Source organism: Mus musculus, chromosome 2, assembly GCF_000001635.26.
Source record: "Mus musculus strain C57BL/6J chromosome 2, GRCm38.p6 C57BL/6J".
In the NCBI taxonomy this organism is placed as follows: domain Eukaryota; kingdom Metazoa; phylum Chordata; class Mammalia; order Rodentia; family Muridae; genus Mus; species Mus musculus.
The window spans coordinates 6,238,056-6,256,334 of record NC_000068.7 but is presented as its reverse complement, the minus strand read 5'-3'; the positions used below and the strand labels follow the sequence as shown (position 1 = coordinate 6,256,334).

General features: G+C 45.6%; 1 long non-coding RNA gene across 1 annotated transcript in view; it reads right to left on the bottom strand.

Moving 5' to 3' along the window:
- A230108P19Rik (RIKEN cDNA A230108P19 gene) overlaps nucleotides 1–18,279 on the bottom strand; it is a 128,361-nt gene that overhangs the window by 65,277 nt on the left and 44,805 nt on the right. Inside the window, exons 2-3 of the long non-coding RNA NR_040333.1 lie at nucleotides 10,305–10,389; nucleotides 61–208 (exon numbers count right to left, since the gene is read on the bottom strand). This is a non-coding gene — a long non-coding RNA (RIKEN cDNA A230108P19 gene). The remainder of the gene's footprint in view (nucleotides 1–60; nucleotides 209–10,304; nucleotides 10,390–18,279) is intronic.

The following is an 18,279-nucleotide window of genomic DNA, read 5'->3' as shown; positions in this document are numbered from 1 at the left end:
TGGGCCTGTTCTCACCGCGCCCACCTGCGGCACTGAACAAGCACCTCAGACTGTAATTACCTCTGCCAGTAGAGCTTGTTTCAGAAACATGTGGCTTCCCCCACAGTGGGATAACTGCCAGGCCCAAGTTTCTGGGGACTGACCCTGAACAGCTCGGGCTGCTTCTCCAGCACTCGATGAGTTATGTGAGTCACGGTCCAATTAAAAACTGGGCAAGGAAAAGAATGAAAGGAAGAGACAAGAAAGCCATGTAAGGATGCCAGGCGGGCAAGCAGTTAAACATCCTGACTCTAAAAAGATGCCAACACAAAATCTCAATTTATAAAAGTTGAATGGCCTAGAAGGGAGGCAGTTCTACCCATTGTAATACATGAATGGTTTCATTTCACATAAAAAAAAAAAAAGAAAGAAAGAAAGAAGGAAAAAGAAAAAAAAATTCATCAAAAGTTTCTTTCCGTTTGGTTTCTCCTCCAGTGATTTTGAAATAGGACTAAGTTGTCAAAAACCTGATTTACATACAACGTTTTCGGCTCTTGTCTGGCGTAGAACAGGCTATAACTGGATTCTGAAACTAGCAGCTTAAGCACAGAAAACACCAAATGCTTTTGTAGCTGAAGATAATAATGAGTGCTCATTTGGCATGAAATATAAACAACTCATTAAAGGACTTCCAATATCTTTTTAAAAAATAAAGAAAACAATACAGTCCAGGAGACAACATGGTAACTCTGAGTTTCTGGTCACCAGGCAACCTCTACAGAGCACAAGCCGGTGGGAATGGAGTCCCTGGCTCCTCCTTCTTTGGTCACAGAGCAAGTTGAAGAGTGGGGCCTGGGGGTCACCATGGCTTCCCATCTGGTTGATCTTAGATATGAAGTCACATTATTGAGAAATTATTGACATCTTTGGGACTGGAGAAAAGGCTTAGCAGCTAAGAGCACTTTCTGCTCTTGCAGAGGACCTGGGTTCGGTTCTCAGCACCCACACTGGGTGGCTAACAATGACCTATAACTCCAGTTTCGGGGGAATCAGACTCTCTCTTCTGACCCCTACAGGTACCAGGTGTGCACTGTGGCATGCACATACACTTCAGCACACACACCTACAGAGAAAATAAAAATAAGTATATTGTTTTTAATAATTTACACATTTGATATTTAGATCACTGTGGGGGGAATGGGCTATGCACAGACAGCCTGTTCTCCAGTCAAGCTGAGGTCTTGAACCCCAGTGGGACCCAATGGGTGGTTTTCCACCTACATGGGATGGAAGGCGTTTGATCATGTCTCCTGGACCCCTGGCTCCTGTCAAAGTTACCGCTCCCACAGCCCCCACAAGAGAGGCATGTGGCTAGCAGTCACGTAGACAATGTCCCAAGCTTCTGGCCTTCTGGCTAGATTACTCCTCACAGTTACCTAGCAACAGCAAGATAAGCCCACTATAAGAGGGGCTGTTTGACCCCTCCTCCTCTCTAAGCTTTTACCTCTCTCTCTCTAAACCTTCACCTTTCTTACTTTCTAACTCTTTCTCTCTTTCCTTTCCCCCTTCTCTCCTCTTGGCCATGGCTGGTCTCTTTCTTTTACCTTCTCTCTTTCCCCCTGCCTTTCTACAATAAAGCTCTAAAACCATAGACTGTCTCTGATCATGAAGGCCCACCATGCTTGAAAGATGGGATAGGCTTTCTCCTAACGAGCTGTGTCTAACCTCCCATCAGAAGACCTTCCTACGTTGCAGCCACGGACTGGGCTAAAGACTCTTGCCTGTATGGGAACCACCCAGCGCCCTTCTTTCCCCTGCCCTCTCTTCCCATACCTCCAGGGACAAGTGCCACCCCAGGGCCCCTATTCTGTTCTCAGCTCCTCTGCCGTATCCAGCGTGGGATACCAGGGAGACTGAGAACCTAGTACCAGGGGCTGCCCCTTGTCCAGCCCCCGCCGTGTGGGGTCAGTGGCTTCACACAGCCAGATGTCCACCCGAGGCCACATGGAATGCATCCAGCAATCCTCCTGCATCCACCTGCCCAGAGCACTGGAAGTCTGGCTGGACTTGGGCTCTCAACCTCCCCCCTCTTTCCCTACACCCATGGCCCTGCAGATCACTATAACACAACACACATAGATAAGTATGTATCTATGACATCACACCATCAAGTTCATAAATATATCTTCTAAGGTTTCCTCCCAGCCCTGTATTATGATTTATGCATGTGTGCTTACATGCATGTGTGTGTGTGTGTGTGTGTGTGTGTGTGTGTGTGTGTGTGTGTGTATAAGGGTTTTTAATAGCTCCACTCTTAGAAAAACATAAATATCCAACACAGTACACAATCCTTTGCCCCACCTGCTGTTTGATTTCTTTCCTAGGTTTGAGTCACCTATGGCCAACTACAGTCTGAGAATATTAAATGGAATAAGTAATTCTAGAAATAAGTAATTAATAAGTTCTCAATGACCATTTTATAGTGTATTGTCACAACCGAGCTGTTATCTTGTTATTAAATCTTACTCTGGCTAGTTTATAAATGAAGCTTTATCAGAGGTTTGTGTGTATTCGAGAAAACCTACTTAGGATCTGAGAGTAAGTGGGGTTTCACATATCCACAGGAGGGCCTTGGAAGTTATGTCCAACAGACATGAAGAGACCAGTACATGGTTAGGTCCAAGCACCAGACTAGAAAGTAAAAATCCAGAACTTTCTATCAATATACAGTGGAAACCTTGTGCCATTTACCCATGACCTCCCTGAAGCCCCCAGTGACCACCATTCTACTCTCTAGTTCTGTGGATTTGAGTAGCCGTGATTGATCCCCCATATAACCAACACCCTTTTTAGCAATCTTATATTTAAGGTGAAGTTTGAGTTTGGCATAGGTCCAGGAAGCAGTACACAGTCTTAATAGATCCTTGTTTCTGGTCAGTTTCTTTTCTATACGTGGTCATGTTGGACATGCCTAGACCATACTTTTAGACCAAGTGACTTCAGCCTCTTTGGTGTGCTCTCCCTGGGTTCTAGCTCAACCTGTCCTTCCTCTATTGGTTTCAGGCCAGCCTGCAAGCTCCTAAAGTTTTGAACTAAGGAAGCATATGGTCACTATTTGCTGAGGTACAGGCGTAGATTGTGGCTGGGTGTGGTAGCTTCTCTCTGAATGTTCCTGTGTTCCTGTGGGGTAGCAAAACCTTCAGAAAAAGGAATGGACTCCAACTAGAATATTAGATATCAGGAGGCAGAGGAGGTATTAGAAAGGACCGGGGTTGTCATCAAAGTGAAGCACACGCAAGGCCTGACCAAGTGCTTTGGGGTAGACCAGTTGTTCAAGTCACACCATTGCTCACTGTTGCAGTTGCAAGACTTCCCTTCAGCCTTTTTGACTTGGCTTTAACAAGAGGAAGGCTAATTCCTGTAATGTAGCCTTGATAATGCTCTATATTGGGTGACAGGGGACTCTGATACCCAGAGTGAGGGCTTCATTCAACAGAAGATCTAAATACAGGTCTGAGAAAGACATCTGAGCAGAGAAATCCTCTGCAGGAGCCTGACTGTCATGCGTATCCCTAGTCCTCACTATTTTGCAAGTATTCTGGATGTGTAGTATTAAGACCCACAAGGAATGAGTCACTGATGACATCACCTCCATCCCTGCCTGAAGAACCAGTTTCACCTGCCCACTGCCTCCACTTGTCACCTACTAGATTCCGGCCCAGGTGGCAGGCTTTACTGTTAACTTGAAACAAACTAGGGTAATTTAGGAGAAGAGAGCTTCAATTAAGAAAAACGCTTTCATCAGATTGGCCTGGAGGCAAGCCTGTGGGGTATTTTCTTTTTTAGTGATTATTGTAGGAGAGCTCAGCCCAGAGTGGGTGGAACCACCCCTACAGAGGCTGTGTGGAAAGGCAAGTTGAAGGAGCAAGGAAAAGCAAGCCAGTGAGCAGCATTCCTCCATGGCGTCTGCCTCCAGGCCTGCCTCCAGGTACCTGCTTTGAGTGACGGTGACCCCTCCCTCTTACACTTACTCCCTGCAGAGGATGTTTTCTTAGCATAGTAGCTACCATTTCGGACATTTAAGACTAAGAGTCTGAAAATTATCTCCAGAGTCTATAGACACACGTGTCTAGCATGGTGTCAAATGACCTTTTCTGGGGCAACATGAACTAATGACTATTGACTCCAGATAGGGTACCAGTGACAGACAAAATAATAATAATAATAATAATAATAATCTATGTAAGTCTACCTTGGTTAAACTAATAAGAGTAATGGGTTACTTATATGAACATGGAACAGGGGCTATTTATTGGAGTAAACAACTTACAAATAGCTACACCACTGAAAAAAGTCTCTCCTTCTCCCCCAGCAATTGCTAACCTATATATATCATAAGGGAGGGAGGGAGGGAGGGAGGGAGGCAGGCCCCTGCCAAGGTCTTCAGGAGTTCCCAGTTTACAATTTTACGCTATCTTCTTTTAGAAATCATATGTTAAACTCTACATGCTCTGAGTTGTGGAGTCCTGCAGCAGAGCTCATCCCCACCCTGTACTGATGTGGGCTTGACACTTTCCAGGAAAAGCTCCCTAATACACTCAATGCCTTTGGGAGACTCAAAGCATGCTAAGGTCTCTGGCTCCCTGGCTTGCAATCATTATCACACATTCTTTACTAGGGTGAACATGAAAATCCAAGGAGGAACCCAATGCATAGCCAAGAGCTTCATCATCTAGAACAGGAGGCTGGTGGGAATGTGGAATGGTGGCATTTTCACACACACACACCTCTCTGTGTCTGCCATGGGAAGAAACCCTCACCTCCTCACCTGATTCACAGGTGATGCTGCTGCTATGACTGTGACTCCTCCTCCTGTCAGCACCAGGGAGTTAGTTATCTGCTCCCCTGGAGTGATAGTGGAAAGGGGGAGGAGATGGTGCAAGACACTTCTGAGAGGAAGTACAGCCTGGATTCCCCCCATGCGAATGGGGGGAGGGAGAGAGACACATACCACATGCCATTTTACCTATCACCTCACTCTGCTTTAAATAGTAATGACTTCTATGCTGAGCACTGCAGGCTTTGTTTGAGATCTGGTCTTTGCTAGGATACACAGGATCTCCAGTCTCAAAGGCAGCTCCCATGTTCAGACCAACCTGCACGGCCCACAGCATATGGCCAGGAGGAAGTGCAGTGTGTGGTGGTGTGCTGTAATACTGTACCGTCTCCTTTGTTTTCACCAGTCACCCCTTTAAAGGCTCTCTCTCCAGATATAGTCAGATTCTGAAGAACTAGGGCTAACCACTTCCACAAACAGAACTGGAGGGACACAAGTCACAATTCAACAACGACCATGGTGACATCCACCTGTAGCTGTAGAACCTGAGAGGCTGAAGCAGGGGGATGTAGATTTCCAGGCCAGCCTGGGTTCCACCGTGAAACCATGTCTCAAACAACAATACCAAAGGAGAAAAACACAAGGGGTGGGTGGGACAGGGGGAGCTGGAGAGATGACTAGCCTCAACAGTAAAGACCTTTTCCTGCTCTTCCAGGGGACCCAGGTTCAGTTCTCAGGGCACATGTCAGGTGGCTCACAACCACCAGCTCCAGGGAGAGGGTGTTATAGGGGGAGAGGCCTCTTCTGGTCTCTATAGACAACATACTTGGCGTCTACTCACATTGACACACATACACATAAATTAAAAAGTAAAACCTGTACAAGAACAAAATCAAACATTTTTATTGTAAAAACCAACGGTCGTATACAGGTTTAAGGTACAGTCTTTGCTGGAAAAGAAACATATTTATTCTCTGCTGATTCATCTCCTACTCTGGTACCTAATCCTGCCCCGAAAGCACTGTTCAGAATGGGTGAACACTCATCTGCTATGCTTGGAGATGGTGCCTCAATCATCCTTACAACTGCACCCGACTCCTTGGCCTGTCCCCACCTCCACACTGCCAGCCTCCCTCTCGTCAAAGGCATGGTCATTTCCCAATCTTCACCCTGCGTGGTCTACCAGAAGTACTTTCCAGGCCTGACCTCCATCCTTCTGGCTCTCCCTTCCTCTCTCAGCTGATCCTCCTGTCCTTGCTTTCCTCCGAGGTTCATGGGATCTTGTCTTGAGTTCCTCTCATGCTGAAAACAATGGGTATTTCCCAACATTCGTAGTTAGTTTACATGTAAGCTTAAGTCATCCAACCTGAACTTGACCTATCTGTTCTGTGTCTGCTAGATATCAAAAGCTCGCCATTTTCAAATCCAAGCCCCTTACCTCTTGCCATAAAACATGCTCTGCTCACAACCTTGACTTCCTTAGGGAAGGACCCTTCCTCTGTCTACTTTTTCAGAACCAAAGTGTCAGGGCCAGATTTGATGGTTCTTCTTTACCAAACCCTACCTCCAACTCTGGCAAAATCTTTCTGTTCCACTAGATGTCACCTGACTGTGTCTGTCACCTCTACCACCAGCAGCTTCTGGTCAATGTCATGGTCCAAGCCTCCATTATCCCCTACCCAGAGTACTGCAATGGCCTCTTGTTTATTTAATTTTTTTAATTATGGAAAATGTATATAATAGAATTTACTATTGTATTTTTTAAAAAATCTTTCTCTGTGAGTACAAGCCCCATTGCACATGTAGGGGTCAGAAACTAAATAACCTCAAGTGTTGGTCTCTGCCTTCTACCTTCTTTGAGGTAGGGTCTTGTTCTTCCTACACCAGATTGCCTGACCCATAAGCTTTCCCCCACATATCTGCATTCTGGCTCACAGTAGAAGCACTGCAGTTGCTGCGGCCTCTGGCTTTCTGTCGGTTCTGATGATCTGAGCTCAGGCCCTGGAGCCACCTTCCTACCCCACCCCCAATCCCTCCCTCTAACCATTTTCAAACAGATACTCTGGTAGCATTCGGAGCATTCACAGTGTTGTACTATCGCAGTGATTCCCAGAGTTTCTCTCTTCTTCCCAACAGAAACTGTGTGTGTTGGGTGTTGCCTCATGCCCTCCCCAATCCTAGACCCCAGTTAACCTTTTACATTCTCTCCCTATGAATTTATCTGACCTGAGGACCTTGTATGGCCGGAAGTGTCCAGTATCTATGTGCCCTGTTGTGTCTGGCTTTTGTCACTTGGCTCAATGAGCAAGGTGACTTGACCAGTCTCTGGGTCTCATCCTCCCACACTCCACAAAAAAAACAAAAAAACAAAAAGAAAAACAAACAAACAAAAAAAACCCTACTGACATTGTTGATTGAATCGTCTCACACCTCACACTCTCCCATGGATGCTCAACTCTGTACAAAAATTAAATTTAGTCTCTGCCTGTGAAGCCTTATGCAGTCGGCCCTCTTACATCCCTGATTTTGTTACTTTCCCAGAACCCTCTGCTTCATCCACAGTGACCTCCTTGCCTTGCTCAAATACGTGAGACACATGCTCACCTCAGGGCTTCTGTGCTGGCTGACCTCTCTACCTGAAGCACTGTTCCTCTAGATAGTTCCTAAAGTCTGCTCAAACGTTCCCTGACTGTCCTCTATAAAATCCTAATGCTACACTTCGGCCCCACTCTGTAAGCTTTCCCGTGTAACTCTTCCCAAGCACTCATTATTTGGAGAGCATGTAACAAGGTATATAATGTACTTGTTATCTCTGTTTATTGTCTCACTATGTACTTAGTGGAGGGTCTATAAACACAGGGACTTTATCTGATATATTCTCTGCTCTAATCTAAAGGCTAAGAACCAGCTGTGTCCATCTTGAAGTAGGCATTTAATAAGTGTTTGTTGGATGACTTATTAATGGCATGAAATGGTTGGTATAACCAGTAAATCAAGCAGTTGCCACCCTAAGTATTCAGTGCAATCGTCCAGGGTTGATCTTAAACTCTGATTTCATATCTCCCTCCAAAACAACAAAAGACTAGCCTGTGGACAACCTGTACTGGCTAGTTTTGTGTCAACTTGGCACAGCTGGAGTTATCACAGAGAAAGGAACTTCAGTTGAGGAAATGCCTCCACGAGATCCAGCTGCAAGGCATTTTCTCAATTAGTGATCAAGGGGGAAAGGCCCCTTGTGGGTGGGACCATCTCTGGGCTGGTAGTCTTGGTTCTATAAGAGAGCAGGCTGAGCAAGCCAGGAGAAGCAAGCCAGTAAGTAACATCCCTCCATGGCCTCTGTCAGCTCCTGCTTCCTGACCTGCTTGAGTTCCAGTCCTGACTTCCTTTGGTGATGAACAGCAACGTGGAAAGTGTAAGCTGAATAAACCCTTTCCTCCCCAACTTGCTTCTTGGTCATGATGTTTGCGCAGGAATAGAAACCCTAAGACAATAGCCTTTTCTTTTTTCTTTTTGGTTTTTTTTTTTCAACTTCTTAGGTTTTCCCAATTCACAGTGAAGGTTAAACACAGTGATGGGCACAAACACATTCCCCAAGACACAACTAATCTTCAGAAATAGTTACATAAGGAACCTTTCCCTATCCCACCCCAGAATTTCCATCAAAGCTTCTCTTGATGAAGTGGGAATTCACATTACATCTTGCTGGTTGGGAAAATGTTGCTCTTCCCTTCTAGATCCTATCTCAACCAAGCTCCTTATGTCCCAGAAAAATAACTGTACTAAATATAGCCAGACTGGGCTATTCTTCTAAAATCTTAAAAATATTTCTCTATGAGTTAGATTGATATGATAATCAATGCCTATCTTCCTATCTTCTGGCCTTTGTCCAGAGAAATGGTTCTCTCGTGTGTGTGTTTGTCTGTCCATGTCTGTGTGTGTTTGTCTGTCCTTATCTGTGTGTGTTTGTCTCTTTGTCTGTCCATGTGAGTGTATATCTGTCCATGTCTGTGTGTACCTAATTTTCTGTCTATGTGTGTCTGTATGTATGTGTGCACATGCGTGTCTGTCTGTCCCATGTCTGTGAGCATTTCTTTGTGTTTATCTGTCTGTCAGTCCATGTATGTGTGCATATGTGTGTGTAGTTTACGTATGTATGTATGTATGTATGTATGTATGTATATATGTTTGTGGTGGGGCCTTATGCTGTGCAAGCACTCTATCGCCCAGCTACATTTTCAATCACTGCTGTTGTTTTGAGATAGTCTCTTACATAGCTCAGACTGGCCTAGAATTCACTATGTAGAAGGTCAAGGATGACCTTGAAGTTCTGAATATGGCTTTTCCAAGCCCTTCAAAATTTTTCTTTTGAAGCAAGGTGTGGTGGCGCAGGCCTTTAATCTTAGCACTTGGGAGGCAGAGGCAGGTAGATCTCTGCTAGTTCGAGGATAGCCTAACAGTAATTCCAGGGCAGCTAGAACTGTCTTAAATTTTTTTTTTCTCTTGAGAAAGACCTGCCAGGCTGGCCTCACACTTGAATCTTTTTGCCTCAGCTTCCTGAGTAGCTGGTATCTATCAGGGGAAGGGTATGTATCATTACATGTAGCAGTTCCATTCATACACTACTTAATTTAATCCTTAAAACAACTCTCCAAAAAAAAAAAAAAAGATAAAATGCTCCAATTTTCTGATGGGAAAAAGCTCAGAGAGGTGGACTCACCACAGTCATATGTGAACTGGGGACCAGATGTACTAGCTCTGACCATTGACCTACAGGACTTATGTGGGCTTAGATATTTCAAAACCTACTTTAATAAGGGTTCTTAAACTCTTCAACCTCCCTTCTAACCCACCAAGCAAAAGTAGGGGCAAAGATGGTTAGGGGACAAGGGAGTGTGGTCCTGTTTAGAAGTAGTTCTCTGGGGCAATTCCAATCTTCATTACCAGGATATCAGTAGTTCAGTCCAAAACACTAAACATGAATTAGTAGCGGCAGCTCAATCCAGAAGAAACCTTGAGAGTCTGCCAAATTGGCACAAGTCATCCACAGAAGTGACAAAAATCAGCTGGAAGAAGAAACCACAAGAAGTTCTCTGGTGCATTTCTCTCTATGAAGACATAACAAGAGATGATCAGCAAAGACCAGCAAAGCATTGCAAGGTGAACCAATGCCAAGAGCTGCTTCTCATTTCCTGTAGGGCTATGTTTATATTCCTTCTAAACATCAAGAGTCCTCTCAAGCATCCACTCCATGAAACATCCCATGCCCTTCCACAAGACGACAGCTTCCAGAAAAACATTACATGATGCAACTGAGTCTCCAAAGAAACCAGAAATTTCCCCTACAGGCTGTTACAATTTAATCACATGGCCATGACCCTCAGAACTCTGGCAAACAGTTGATAGGGAATTGGGTGACCAAGAGCCAAGTTCTAAACATTCCCAGGGGAGGGGCTGGATGCAGGAAGAACTATGTGGCTTCATCTCTCACCTCCTGGAAGTCCTTGTTTGTGAAGAGTCAGCTGTGTCCCAGAAGACGCAGAGCCAATGCAGCAGATGGGGCTTCATCTTCAAGTCTAAAGTGCAAGAATGAGATGCAATTTGACATCGTCAGAAGCCACATGGTTGCACCATGGGAGTAAAGGGAGAAGGACTAAGAGATAAAAGTGACTATGGCCAGAATTGGGTCTCCCTGAAGTAACAAAAGGTTTCCAGATCATTTAAAATAGTAAACCTGTCTCTGTATTTGAAATTGTAAGACACAACCGCCTTTTGCTCCTGCCACCAGGCCTTTCGCACCACGATGGACTTTGTTTCCTTACAAGAGTGAGCCAGAGCTAACCCTTTCTCCCTTCACTAGCTTCCTGTCGGGTCACAAATAGTTAAGTAACTAACACAGTGGAGCAGACTGATGGTGAAGAGCAAGCCTTTTCACAGAGTTCACCATCACCTCCCCAGTCTGTTGGTCTCAACCCTAGACTTGGCCCATGTGCAAACTGTCCCGTGCTCTTCATAGTGAAGATAGTCTATCGTCCAGTGTCCTATTGGCTTGTATTTGTATTCCAGTTACTGGAAGAAGGGAACTCCATTTGAGCTGAGCAGTGGCCCTCATCTCTCACAGCTCCACATTTGAACCAGGTTCTTCTTAAACACCAGGCTGTCTGGCCTTACACTTCCTAAAACTATCAGTCTACAGCGCACTGCTAGGTACTTCTGGCTCAGGTCCCCAGCCTTGATTTGGTGTCAGCTGATTCCTTCGAGACTCTAATTCTTCTGGACTTCAGGAGGTCAGCTGAAGCTCAGTATTTTAATTCTTACCATTAGAAGTCACCATAGTTCTTAAATTCCCCCTTCCCACAAGAGACTTAATACACCCTTCTCTGCCAGGAGGCACAGACCATCCCCTCCACGTCTTTATTTTATTGTCATTACACAGTAAGATTTAATTGTGTTGAATGACAGCATGCGTACAGGGCTCCTTGATGAATTGCAGTTGATGGCACTAGGGTGGCATCCTGAGGCTCCTCAACACAGGTGTCCCTGATCCCTGCACCCATATGGGAGGCAATGGATCAGGGACAAAGCCATGTGTTTATTCTACAGAGCTGTCCCATTCCATGTCCTGAAGCAACAGTCATACAATAAGTTGATGGTTTATGAAACAACACCAAACTGATGTCAGGTCTTAACCTCCACAACTAGCTGCAGGACAGCACTGACGTAGTCACTAAATGTTTTAGAAGGACAAAGGGAGAGATAATGGCTGACTGCTAAACACAAGGACAAAAGGATTGCCTGAAAAACTTCCTATCTGTGTTAGAGGACCTGTAAGGGATATTCACTGTTGTTCAGTCTGGAGGACCTGTAAAGGTAGTTTAGCTACACCAATTTGGCTTCCAGAGGGTCAGGCTCCCAGCCACCTGCCCAGGAGCTCTTTGGATCCAAGAATGAAAGACACACACACACACACACACACACACCAGCTCGTTTTTTGACATGCTGTGACTAGCTCAAAGGCTGGGCACTTCTAAACCTTTCCCGTCTACTCCAGACCCAGTCGGGGAAGTGGCCAGTGCCCACTGACTCGAATTCTCACATGACTGGTTGGCTGGCTTTCTCTCCTGCAGCTCCTGCATCCCATCCTTCTCCCTGGAGTCATGGCAATTCTCTTTCCTTTCTCTCAGTTCCTAGCCCGTGTAAATCTAAAGGTCCTGCCTCAGTCTACCTGTCCAGCATTGGCCATTGGCTCTTTATTGATTGATCAAATACCAATTGGGGGCAAGTACCTTCAGTATTTGGGCATGCAGATTCCAGATTTTGGGGGCCAGATTAATTCAAAGCATTGGAACCAATCCCCAACAGGTACCATAATTCAGAATTATCTGAGCACCCATCAGCAGGGGTATAGGTCATTAAATTGTGGTATTGACACACAGTGGAATGGACTAGACTTATTATAGAGTCTGTTTTAGTCAGGGTTTCTATTCCTGCACAAACATCATGACCAAGAAGCAGTTGGGGAGGAAAGGGTTTATTCAGTTTACATTTCCACATTGCTGTTCATCACTGACTGAAAGAAGTCAGGACTGGAACTCAAGTAGGTCAGGGAGCAGGAGCTGATGCAGAGGCCATGGAGGGATGTTCTTTACTGGCTTGCTTCTCTTGGCTTGCTCAGCCTGCTCTCTTATAGAACCCAAGACTACCAGCCCAGAGATGGTCCCACCCACAAGGGGCCTTTCCCCCTTGATCACTATTGAGAAAATGCCTTACAGTTGGATCTCATGGAGGCATTTCCTCAACTGAAGCTCCTTTCTCTGTGATAACTCCAGCTGTCTCAAGTTGACACAAAACTAGCCAGTACAGAGTCTTAGTGATAAAAGCCAATGATAACAAGTATAGATACAAGACATATAATACAATATAATTTTATAAAAATTCACCAAACATAAGACAACAGAAGTGATATATAGATGTTCCTTTGCCTATATACATACACACACACACACACACACACACACACACACACACACACAAAAGCAAATTAAAGACTGAAAATATTTTAATAAAAAGATGTGTTAAGTCTGTGGCATATCATAGCCTAGGCCTCACACACACAGTAGCTTCACTCAGAGCACTCATGTTATCTTCCAGTAGGGCAAAAATCATCTCTCATAAGTCTATTTTATAATGAAGTATTGGCAATCTCAAATGATGTTTTCTCTTTCTCTCTGTCTCCTTTCTTCCTTCCTTCCTTCCTTCCTTCCTTCCTTCCTTCCTTCCTTCCTTTCTTCCTTCCTTCCTTCCTTCCTTCCTTCCTTTCTTCCTTTCCTCCTCCTCCTCCTCCTCCTCCTCCTCCTCCTCCTCCTCCTCCTCCTCCTCCTCTTCTTCTTCTTCTTCTTCTTCTTCTTCTTCTTCTTCTTCTTCTTCTTCTTCTTCTTCTTCTTCTCCTTCAAAGAGTCTTACAATATAGACCACTCTGGCCTTGAACTTACAGAAATCCACTTTCCTCTGTTTCCCAAGAGCCGGGATTAACGGTGTGTGCCACAATGCCTGGGTACCTCAAGCAGCATATTGATGACTACAGTAAAAACAAACCCCAAATGTCTGCATGAGGGAAATGTCCCATCTCATAAGGTTGAAAAATTAGAAAATAAACCAGTGTAAATTAGACACCATCTGCACTCACATATGTCTGGAAATGGATGAACATGGGCTAAAAGCACAAGAATAGGCAGTGTGGGGAGGGACAAAAATGGAACTTGAGAGAAACAATAATTGAATAGGGTGACCCAACAGCTATGGCAAAGGGTCACGTGTGGAGGCAGGAGTCTCCGTGTTGGAGACTGCTCTGAGGTGTTTTTGTAGTCACTTAATTTTATGAAGTATGAACTCTTTTCTAGGAGGAAACTAAAGCACAGTGTAGCTAGACAACTCTACAAGTAGCTCAGGGGGAGGTTATGGCGGGCATCCCCAGGGCCAGGCAATCTGGCTCCAGACTCTGGGCCTGTGACCATTACACCTGGAGAGGGGTAAATTGGTTGATAACACAACTATTTCCCGAGTTTTCGGGCAGAGTAATTTGGTATCTTTGAAGCAGGAAATCATTAGAGAGCCTCTAACCCAGGCTTTACAACAGACCCAGCGGCTCTCCCGGGCCAGCATCAAGAGACTGAGTTCAAAGGCAAGGCTTGCTCTGTTCAGCTTCAGGACAGATCCTGGGAGCTTTAAACATAGAGTCTCCTCTTTATTTTTCTCTTTAAAAATATTTAAACATCATTTTTTCATGTGTGAGTGTATGTTTATGGTTATGGTTTTGTGTGTGTGTGTGTGAGAGAGAGAGAGAGAGAGAGAGAGGAGAGACCCTGCCTTCATATATAAGATAGAGAGCAATTGAGGAAGGTACCAGATATCAACCTTTAGCCTCTATATTCATTCTCTCTCTCTCTCTCTCTCTCTCTCTCTCTCTCTCTCTCTCATTTGAACCCAAAGCAAATCAGTTCATCTGGTCTAGTTAGCCAGTTTGCTCTCAGGACACTGTCTCTGCCTTCTGAGTTCTGAGATCATAGACAGACCACCATAACCACCCAGCATTTACATGGGTGTTGGGGACCCAAACTCTGTTCTTCATGATTGACAGGTAAGTGCCACTGAGCCATCTTCTCATCCCTTTTTATCTTTAGGTGGGAAAAAACCTATTTTGCTAGCAGAAATTAATGAAATCTGGTTTTGCCTTGGGATGGTAGGGTAGGGGTAGTCACTATAGAAACTATAGTTACTGTGCCTTATCGATGTACCAAGTATCAGCCCTGCTTCATTCTGACCTTGAAGAGCCCTCTGACTCAACAAGAAAGCCTATCCTTCCAAAGATGACAAAACCCAGGCTCAGAGAGACCGCGTAGACTGCTCAAGGCTAACCAGCCATGAAGTGGCTGAGTTGGCCTTCCAACTCTATAATACGACATATCACATCATCACAAGATAGCTAGGGAGACAAAGACAGGAAAGCAGGGGAGACTAGAAAGGTTAAATCTGTGGAGGTGTGGAGGTTCGTGTGCACATGGTCTCTATATGAAGTGGTTCTAAGAGAAAGCTAGACTCAAAAGGACTTGATTTCTCTGCAGCAGTCTTAGAGCAACATTTGTGTTCCACGTGTTCTATAAACAAGAGGTAGACCCACACAATCCCTAGGAGGATTGATGGTAGTGGAATTGCAGCTTCCCTCACCCCAGAGTGGTTTAAAGGCACAGAGTCTTAGCTGGGCCTGCTAGCACTAGCATATAATCCTACACACTCAACAGACCAAGGCAGGAAAAGTGTAAATTCAAGGACTATGTAGGTTAGGCTACAAAGACAGCCTAGAACTTGACACCCTCTCTCTCAAAAAATTAAATTAAATTAAATTTAATTAAAAAAAATACAGGGTCTAGAAAAATGGCTCAATTATAAAGTGTTTGTCAGTGCTTCATCTGAGCCCAATCCCAAGAATTCACATTTTGAAAAAGAACAACAAACCTGTCTGTGGTGGTGTTTGTAATCCGAGCACTGGGGAGGCAGAGGAGACCCTGTGGCTCTCTGACAAGTCTGCTTAGCTAAACTGATAAGACCCAGGTAAAAGTGAGAGACCTTGCCGAAAGAGAGAAAGAAAGAAAGAAAGAAAGAAAGAAAGAAAGAAAGAAAGAAAAAGAAAGAAAGAAAGAAAGAAAGAAAGAAAGAAAGAAAGAAAGAAAGAAAGAAAGAAAGAAAGAAAGAAAGAAAGAGGTATCAAGAGACTAAATAAGACATTCAAGCTTGGGCTGGTGAGATGGCTCAGCATGTAAGAGCACTGACTGCTCTTCCAAACGGTCCTTGAGTTCAAATCCCAGCAACCACATGGTGGCTGACAACCATCTGTAATGAGATCTGACGCCCTCATCTGGTATCTGAAGACAGCTACAGTGTACTTATATATATAATAAATAAATCTTAAAAAAAAATAGACATTCAAGCTTGACCTCCAGCCTCCACATGCCCCCACACACGTATGTACTCTCTAACACATACATGTTATGGGAAGCCCATCAGAGATGACCAATCAGACATAGTTTATAGCCAACAGAATCTTTATTCCCACCAGAGAGACTATACTCAGGTAACTGGTATAGCACCAACTGGTCCAACTGCTTCCCACTTCCATTTTAACTCTGCCTTTCCAACCAACACACACTGTTAGCATTCTTTCTAGGCTCTGCCTCACGGTTACTTAGCAACAGTCAGGTGTGCCTGACTCACTATAGAAGGGGCTGCTTGCCCCCTCCTCACTTTCTTCTCTCCTCATTCCCCTCCCCCCTCTCTCTCCAAGTGTTCCTGACCAGCCTCTACTCTCTCTCTCTCTCTCTCTCTCTCTCTCTCTCTCTCTCTCCCTCCCTCCCTCCCTCCCTCCCTCCCTCCCTCCCTTCCTTCCTTCTCAACTCCCCTTCCCATGCCCTAAATGAACTCAATTTCATACTATATCCATCATATGGCTGGTACCTCAAGGGAAAGGGATGACTCAGCATGGGCCCGCAGAGGCACCCCCTTCCCCACACCTCACCTTACCTGGCTCTACTAAACATATCCCTGGTTCCTTCTTTCTTTTTATAAAACACAACACACACTCATACAGAAAAACACAAAGTAAAGACAAACAGACATGGATATCACATATTCATACACCCGAACAGACCAGAAGAGCCTCAAGTGGATACCTCAAGTGGATCCTGGACTCAGGATCTGTGTTCAGTTCCAACCTCTTGTCTACTAACCAGATGGTCCCACCTACAGATCACCTTGCCTCCAGAGGTGGTTAGACCAGATCAATTTTTATTTACCTTGGGGGAGGGGAAGTGGAGGTGGGGGTGCCTCAGCCAGCAAGGAAAACCTCTGTGGCTGAGTCCTGGAATGCCTCCAGTGTATACCCCCTTAGGAGTCATCTCTAATCGCACACTCTGCCCTGATGGTTAGGCGTCTGGAGTTTCCTAAGTGGCGGGTCCAGTCTCTAGGGACCTCAGCCGAGCCTATACAGTGTTACACAGACCCCACCAGAGATACCAGATGACCACTCAGACACCATCTATAATTGAAAATATTCCAGCCTTCTGGGATTACACTCAGGTGCTTGGGAAATAAGTGTAGCACTATGTAGTTGGGTAAGGGGCTTTAGAAGCAAAAACTACATCCTGGCATCTTGTTGACAGGGGGAGGGTAAAACCAGGCTGGCATTGAAATTGTCAGCAATCCTCTTGCCTGTTAAGTGCCTGGGATTACAGGTGTGCATCACCATGCTAAATTCCGAAGGGAAAGGGGAGAGGGAGGGGGAATGGGAGGGGAGAGGGGGAGGGGGAGGGGAGAGGGAGAGAGGAGAGGAGACTGGCCATGAGCACATAGAGAGGGAGGGGGAGGAAAATAGGGAGAGAGGAGGTAAGGAGGAGCAGGGGCAAGAGAAGAGGGAGCAAGACGGCAAGAGGGAGGGGAGGGGGCAAGCAGCCCCTTTTATAGTGAGCCAGGCACACCTGACTATTGCCAGGTAACTGTGGGGCAGAGCCCAGACTAAATGCCAACACCAGCGGAGTCCTGATAACTCTCAGGCCTCCACAGTGACTGTGAGAACTCTCATCTGTGCCACTGCCCTGAAATAATAGTGACTCACACCTTTAATCCCAGCACTTGGGAGGCAGAGGCAAGTCTGTCTACATAATGAGTTTCTAGGACTGTCAGTGTTACAGTCAGACCCTCTCAAAAAGAAAGAAAGGAGGAGGAGGAGAAGGAAGAGGAGGAGGAGGAAGAAGGGGAGGAGGAGGACAGAGAGGAGGAGGAGGAAGGGGTGGAGGAGAAGAGGAAGGAAGGAAGGAAGGAAGGAAGGAAGGAAGGAAGGAAGGGAAGTGTGGGGTGCAGTATTCCCAGGTCTGTCTCAGGAAGTGCATATGCCCAGAAATGACAGCCTTGGCTTAGCTCAAGCTGGACTCTAGAAGGACCTCGGGCAGTTAGATCAAAAGCCAGCATGTCTGTGGAAGTTGTGAAACTGGTTCCTCCAAAAGGAACCATCTCCCCTTGCCTCTGGCAGAGAGACAATGTCTCCCTGTTGACATACCCCACGGCTGCATAGCAAAGCCTGGGCTGGCCCTAGGCTCCCACAGGTCCCCACTCACAAGAGTCTGGTCTGGATGGCAAAGCCCACACGAGCTTCCTGGCCCTTCTCCTACTCTAAACTCCCAGGCTTCCCCTCCCCCAGCTGCTCACTCTCCTTATAACCCTGCGTGAGTTCCCCACAGTGCTGGCCATGTCCAGTCAGCCTCATTTTCTCCCTACTCTAGACTCTTCCAGATGCCTTCGGATGCCTTCTCTTTCTTACCCACACTAAAACCCTCCGCGCCTAATCATGGATCATGGATGAGCCGTTTCAGTGCTTTCTCTCCTGAGCCCTCCCCAGCTGTCAGTAATTGTGGGTTGAC